This window comes from Pistacia vera, unplaced genomic scaffold (assembly GCF_008641045.1).
Source record: "Pistacia vera cultivar Batoury unplaced genomic scaffold, PisVer_v2 Contig116, whole genome shotgun sequence".
Lineage (NCBI taxonomy): Eukaryota > Viridiplantae > Streptophyta > Magnoliopsida > Sapindales > Anacardiaceae > Pistacia > Pistacia vera.
In genome coordinates this window covers 626,190-634,565 of record NW_022195204.1, presented here as the reverse complement: position 1 = coordinate 634,565, position 8,376 = coordinate 626,190, and the positions used below count along the sequence as shown (strand labels likewise).

The window sequence follows — 8,376 nt, the reverse complement described above, 5'->3', positions numbered from 1 at the left end:
TGTTAGTTGCCTTTAAGCTTTAAACGCAGCTTCATTTGGTTTATGCACAACTTGATGAATTCGTTATCATTAAATTAATGTTGCAAAGAGACACAAATGAGTAGAGGGATGAAGAGTAGAAGAAATAATATAATAGAGTCATTTAAATGAAACGAAGTTTATTTAGATATTTTATGAATTTCTAAATTGTTACATTTAGAAATTGAGTAGATAAGATAACGATTGCAAACAAATACCATCACTAAATAATAATGATAAATACCACTTCAATTAATTCTTAAACAAGCTAATTGATGGAGGTATTCATCAACAGTGGCATAATTAACATCAGGATAGAGCTCAGAAGCCTCCACCCCTGAAGATGGATCGATTTCAAATTTGTTTGTTCTCCCTTCATAATATTTGAATAGTTCACTATAGCATAATTTTGTTGTCCATATTCGCATCTGCAATAATGGGTTAAATCAAACTCATTAGGAATTCATTTTTTTTTTTTTTTAATTACAGAATTTAGGCAAATTAGGAAGGGTGCTTAATACCCTTGGATCATCTTAATAATTTGGTCCTCAGTGACATAAATTTTTTCCAGGGTTTTGCCAATCTTCTTCTCCCAAAGGGCAACAAGTTCATTGAATGTAGATATTCTTTGGAGGCCTAGGTAGAGGGTCTTGTTCAATGTTTGGATCATCAACGGCTTTGATGGTGTAGCTTGCTATGTCAGCTTCCTTGTAAAAATTGCTGCAGCCAATTAGAATACCAACTGTAAGCCATGCTTTCATGTATTTTCGTTACAGTATAATAATATCATAAAAAATTCTTTTCTGTTTATTAATTACACGAGTAGATTTCCTTAATTTTCGATATTTGCTTTCATAATTTTTTTAATAGAAACTGGTTTTGAAAATTGTCAATTTACTTCCACTATAGTGTAGTTTTTAATAAAGTTCACAATAAAAAAATTTTTTAATCAAGACGTCCTGAATAAATATATTATGATCATTGTTAGATCTGGATTGTAAAAAAGGTGATATATATGGTCTTGACATTTTTAAAGAAAGACTTACCAGTATATAATGGTTGGGTAGGATACTGTAACTTCAATTTTTTGAGTAATTTTTTTTGCACTTCTAGTTTTATTGACCCAAGGGTGATATAATAAAAGCTTAAGGTAGTAATATTCAATGTAAAGTCAGCATTTTTAATCACCATTGGAGATTTTTTATCATATTTTTCAAAAATTGAACTTTTGTAATTGTCAGACTTATTTTTGATGAACACCCAGGTTATGATCCTAAATGATAATGACAACAATTAAAAAGAAAAAACAATCACAAAACCCTCGTAAATTTTAAGATCTGTACAGTTAAAAACAAATGCATAGACCCCATAGTGAAATTGACCAGATGGGTGATATATGTGTTTATTTGTAATTACCTTTGGGTTGGCCATTGCCATAAATCAAGATATTATCTTTGGGAGGAGCAACGGCTCCGGGTGTGCCAGTGTAGGAAGAAAGCCAAAGGTGCAGTTGCAGGAAACTAAGTGTAGGGAATTCCCTCGCCTCAATAGCACGTCGAATTTTTGCCTTTCTTGCATACCTGATTTTGCTGGCTCAATGGGATGTCCAGCATCCACATTGCTTCCAAACTCTGATGGGAAAAATCTCTGTACCAATTCATTAAACATTTATTATGCCATTTAATAATAACGTTTTGAGAATTTTAATGGATATGATAGGAATAGAGCATAGACCAACCTTAATATTTCCAGCTTCTTTAATGGCAGCGATGAGCTTAAACTGCTCTGGTATCTCTGAACGGCTAATAGCTGACATCACTATATCAACTAACTTCAATCTTCACCAACTTTCATGATTCAAGATCTCCCTGCATCCAAACCAATTCCCAATATAATAAAAGTTAAACAATTGAACATTAAGCTACACAACGTGATATTTGAGGTCTACTAATAGTTATTATACTGTATTCATGCTGAATCTCCGCGCTCCAGTCAGGTCCTCATTCGCCTGGACTCTGGTCTCAGGAGCCTTTGTGCCAACTTTTAAGGTGTTCTACTTTGTTAACATGTAGTAAAAATAATATTGAAGGGAATGAAATACATACATAGAGCAAAGTGACGCCTAAGCTTTGGAAATTCTGAACAAGTTTTGCCTTAACAGGATCAGAGAGGGCAGTCTCCCTGACCAGTGCAAAGGTTGGATGGCCGGCCTTTACACTTGCTTCCACATAAATTTTCCCATATTTCCAGTTCCTCCGATGATCAAATCTTACTTTTCTGAGCCATTTGGGAGAACAAGAATGATCTCAAACTATTGATTTGAAGGATGCGATGGATATGTATAGGAAATGTTCTTACTTTGGAGCTGGGATACAAACACTACTTAAGATTAAACTAGGACCAATGTTTCTTCTCTCTGTTTTCAATATCTACTTTATCTGAAAAACATATAAATAATTGTATACTTGTCTAGGTGCGATTGGATCGATATTGCTCTGTCCTTTAGCTACACCTTTTGCAAATTAATTTTGGATTGAATAGACATATAACAACCCACTAAAGAAAAAATATAGCTTCAACCAAGATGTAATACATGTGACCAAAATTTACATGTGATATACTTTCTAATACAGTTAATATAAGCCATGCTTAATTGATTTCACGTTTTGTAATGTAAAACAATTATTTGATAAAATAATTTTTTAAACAGAGAAACATATATTATATTTTTACTTCACCTTTCAAACCTACACACTTTTTTTTTTCGTTTTTCATATTTTACACGCTTGTCAAGATGGATAGACGGGACCTTTTCTTTATTGAGTCATATCGAAAATATAACTAAATAAAAAACAATAATATATACTCACAAACCCTTCTTACAAATTTTCTCTCACAAATGTGACTCCTTCAATGGTTGATTGCCCAATTTTACAGGATACAACCAATAGACCTCAACACAAGCATGTCACAATCCCCAAAATCAAAATCAAAATGTGTATCATGAGGGTGAAGGAGTCTCAGGTAAATTTTAATCGGAATAATTGTCAAGCGGAAGGCCAAGAGGATGGAAAAAGACCTATCAACTCGAAAGGTGCAACAACCATGACGATCCAAGTTCTCTAGGGCACTGATAAGAGCTTGAATGTTTTATTTTGTTAGTGATTTAATTGGTAATTTATGGGAAAATGTGTTTAAAGTGTGGATTTGAATTAATTCTTTCATAAATACTTTTACGGGATCACGGGTGTATTTTGAGTATTTTCAGGTTCAAACCGATATTTGAAGGAAAAAGAATGATGTCGATGGAATTCGTGACGAGTAGAACAAACGGTGCAAGAATCGGAGTTGAAAGAGAAAGTTGTGACGCGTCGAAATTACACCGTAAAATCTAGAAATCCTTCAAGATGAGCATGCTTCGATGTTTTGATCATAACTTGAGCTGTGGTAATCTGAATTTGACGATTCTGGTGGCGTTGGAAAGCTTATTCAAGAGCTACAATTTTTGTGTTGATGAACTTTACCAAATTCTGAAGATTACGGATGCTTTGGACAGAAAGAACAATCGCCACAGCGACTATTATTACCGCCGCGGCGATATCACGGTGTGTTTTAATTCATTACCCTAATCCGAACCTGAATGGACTAAGTTTTCAATCTTTTTCCTAAGCACGACAAGACCCTAGGGATATAAAAAGGGTCTTTAAGAAGTAAAAGGACTTTTGAAGAAGAAGACGACTATCAAGTTGAGATCGGGATCCTGAAGCCTCTCGTTCACCGATTAGAGAAGCTTATCTTTTTCTTGAATTGATGTCATTGATAAGAATGATGGGTTTTGTTATTTTCATTATGAACTAACTTCCTTTTCTGGCTAAGATGTATCCAATTTATGAATATGTGTGACTTAAATTGTTGTTAATTCTTATTGAGTTTAAATTCTAAGTTTTTTACTGTGCATAATGCTTTCAATTCTCAAGGGCCCGAGGGTTGAATGATATCAAGGGTTAGGTTGAGATCGAGAGATAAACCTGATTTGTCTTAGGTATAAAACCATAGATTGAGCGAACCTAGAGATAGTTATCGCAATCTGTGAGGCTCCGGTAAATTCCATAGAGCTTAATGATCTCTTAGCTCCTAAATCCAATTTAAGATATCTTGGGTTGTTGTTTAAGGTTAATTTTGCTAATTGCTTGAGAGAGAGTTAGTGAATAGACCTCAACAACAGCATTTTACGATCCCCGAAATCAAAATCAAATGTGTATCATGAGGGTGAGAGGTCTCAGGTAAATTTTAATCGGGATAATTGTCAAGAACGGAAGGCCAAGAGGATGGAAAAAGACCTATCAACTCGAAAGGTTGCAACAACCATGACGATCCAAGTTCTCTAGGGCACCAACAATGAAGGTGATCTCATTCCCACTCACTAAGGTCTGTAACAGTAGCCGCAACAACCCGAACCCGAGGGATAGTTAAGCTTCAACGATAGATAAACAAGACATATGAATAATGATTTACAAAGGGAGCGACACTGACATGCCCAAGAACCATAGGGTGATCCTAGATTACGAGCCAACGACAAGAGAGGCCCCAAACATTGGCATCATTAAACATGATTTAATATCATAACCACTATGAAAGAAAACCTAAAAACTAGTGCTTTATCAAAATTTTAGTCTCAAAGGAAAACAATAGTATCATTAACGATTTGATAACAATATAATCATTTCACAAGAAAAAAAAAAAAAAGACTTAAAATAGTCATCAAAATTGTAGGTTCTAATGTAAAACATTGGCATCATTTAAACATGACCTTATCATATCTTTGGGTTGGAGCCCAAGCCCATTCCATGTGGGAATAGGGCAACTTAGTTTGCCTATAAAAGAGAATGTGTGTGGGAAATTAAAGTGGTGATTTTTATTAGTTCATTTGATTAAAAGGAAAACACACAACACACCCACGCCACTTTCGCTGTTTGATTGAAAAATCAAATATTTCCTTTTCTTCTTGATTTCTTAAGGCCAAGGATGATCTAGCAAATCCCTCCTTGGTTCTTTGTGATTGTCTTCATGTGGACTTCTACGGTTCGATCCTACACTTGGATCGGTAGCAAACACGTTCAGAGACAATATTGGTGGAGCCTCTAACGTGGGAATGAATCTAAACTCATGTTTATTTTTCTGCAGATTCTTGTAATATATATAAACTGTAATTTATGTGCCTTGATTTTGGGTTCTAAGGAACGATCCATTGTTGTAAAATTTATGTTTTCCGTTACGCAACCGAATCATTTCCTAATATAAATCATAAATAAAATGCATATAAACTTGCAATTTATTATTTGAAATTAGGATAGAGAGTGAAATTTGACTCTCTAAATGTGGAGAGCGAAACTTACTCTTTAATTTATATTTAAAGAATAAAGAGTTTGTTGGACTCTTGTTTCTATGGATAAACTCTTTATGATAAAGAGTTTGGGTCATATAAAGAGTGCTTTGAAGAGCTCTAACATGGTATTAGAGTCAAATGTCTCAAGTTCAAATCCCCATATACAAACTAAATAAATAAAATGAAAAAAATATTCCAAGTTTAATGTGAGGGGCTTATTGGTCTACAAGCTTAAGTTATTAGGTGGGATGCCAACTTAGCATAGTGTGTTTTCAATGTTATCAAAAAATACAATAGACCACCATCCACAAATCTTCCATCTTCATCAACAAATCAAACTCTTTTATCTCTATAAGAAAATCAACCCAATACCAAAAACTCTTCCAACATGAAACCCTATCTAACCAAAGACAAAAACCAAATATGAAGAAAAGAAGTTAGAGAATTTCAAAAACATTTTGTCATTGAAGGCCGTCGTAACCTGGTCTAGTCCGGTAGCCTTCCACGACAAGCGATAGCTAGATCCGAAGGAGAAGAGAGACGGAGACCGAGGTGGAGAAGAAGAAAAGAGAGTGAGGCCGAGGGAGAGAGAATGAAGGAAAAAGAAATAAAAAATGAAAGAGAAAGAAGTAATAGGAGAAAAAATTATACAAGTTAGGGTTTGTGTAAATAATGGAAAATTCAAAAATGCCCTTCCTAAAGTTAAAGAATTTCAAAACACTTTGCTATCTATTAAAGATAACTAACAAAATTAACGGAAATGGGGCTACCCATGCATTTCAAAAAGTGCCAGGTGCTATAAAATTGACAAACATTTGGGGTTTTTTGCAGATATCTCATAATTAATAATTATAAGGACATGTCATTTGTTTGGTTTTTTAAAATTAGTAATATATAAATAAAAGTTTATATATTTGTATTTTACTAATACATTGGAACCTCTCTATAGTCATAATGGCAGGACCAAGCTAATTTTATTACTATAAAGAGATTATAACTTAATAGATTTGTAGTTACAAATTTTACTATTTGGACTTAATTTACCTTAGTGCAAGTGGTATAGAGGTAAAGTATACACTGATCGAATAGATATTAATGTTTTCCTCAATCATCCAAATGAGTAACAAGCTGTGTATGTTTTAACTAAAGAAGAAATCATTATTGCAATTTGGCAAAAGAGGTTGGAGATAATCTTGAGGATTATAATACGAAAATACAAAAAGTTTTGTGTCAAGAAGCTCTAAACATGCTTAAAACCTAAAAATATATTTTGACTTCAATAAGAATGTGTCCATGCTGACAAGTTATTACGTACAAGTAAATTCAAAGATGTTGTAACAACTCAAAAGCATAAATCATTGTCCCAAATAACTTTAGATTAATATTTTATTTCATAAACCTTTAATATAACATAGCATATATTTTTTGCAACATATAAATAAGTATTATCACGTGGAAGCAAGTTCTTTAAGACGAAACCTAAAAAAATTATAATTTATTACAATGTAGAGTTTATTCTTATTTATAACTGACTCAAGTAAGGACCAGAATTTTTTATGACTACATGGAGATTATTCATATATAAAGTATCCTATAAAAAAAAGTTATATTATATATATTTATATTCATTATAAGTTATAATTATATCATTAAATTAAAATTGATTATTGATTATATATTTATGTTATTAATTGCACGAGAGCTAGAATAATTAATTATCTTAAATATGTTAGATTAGAAATAGTGAACCAAATCTAGTCATCCGAAAAAAATTTGGTGAGTTTAAGAATTAATATTGGTATCAACATGATAGTCTTTAAAACAATCTATCTATTTATGTAACTTTTAAGGACAATAAAATTGTATTTTGGCTGAGATTTGACAGAAAATTTTTGTGCCAAACTTTCTTTGTTAGATCTCAGAAAATCCGTACATCTGTTGTATAAAATATCATATGGTTAAATAAATCATCCAAAGACGATCATTTACGTACTAATATTGTTTCTATGTCATGCTAAGAAAAAAAATTTCAATCACCAAATTCTCTCTATCTGTAACCAAATTCTACCTTTCATTTCGAACGATATTGGCAAAGATATTAAATGGGTTTTTAAGCAAATAAATTTTAGACCTCATTTAACTTTTGTGTATATATCTATAATTATTATATATAAAAGTATATTAGGTAATTTATTTAGGTGTTTTTTTATAAATTTTAAATGTTTAAATATAAGTTGTATAATTTAACTTTTTCTAATAAGTTATTTATTTGAAAATAAATGATAATATATTAAAAAAAAATTAAAAAAAGTTACAGTATTTATATTTAAATGAAATGTGGTAAAAAGAAACAACTCTTTTTGTTCTTAATTTATACGAGTTAAAAAGAGTTTTTAATAGTAAATATTGAAATGTTATAAGAAGAAATGGAGCTTGTGAAGACGCTCATGAACAGCCGAGGATTTGAGAACTTATCTAACAAATGAAGATAAAAAACTTAAGATCCATTTTTAAAGTAAATTGGCATGAACAAAATGGACTCAGGCCCAATCAAGAGTAACGAGTAATCCTTACGCATGATGACGTGGAAAAATTTGTATCAAATCAACAGTTAACGAGTAATTTACTATTATATCCTTTAAGATTGTGCGACGACTATATAAGATCCTAAATGAACAAATGAAATCATAATTTAATTTTCCATGTAAAACCCAATTTAAAAAATAATCAAAAATAAAAACTCTTTAAATCTATGTCTTTATCCTGCTGCATATAATACTGTGTTTTTTTTTTTTTTTTTCCTATGTTCATATTTTGTTGATCTTTTACAGATCTGTTAGTTGCCTTTAAGCTTTAAACGACAGCTTCATTTGGTTTATGCACAACTTGATGAATTCGTTATCATTAAATTAATGTTGCAAAGAGACACAAATGAGTAGAGGGATGAAGAGTAGAAAGAAATAATATAATAA

General features: G+C 31.8%; 1 pseudogene; it reads right to left on the bottom strand.

The window, feature by feature from the left end:
- Positions 1 to 266: 266 nt before the first annotated feature.
- LOC116105190 lies at positions 267 to 3,125 on the bottom strand (annotated as a pseudogene).
- Between the last annotated feature and the right edge of the window lie 5,251 nt (positions 3,126 to 8,376).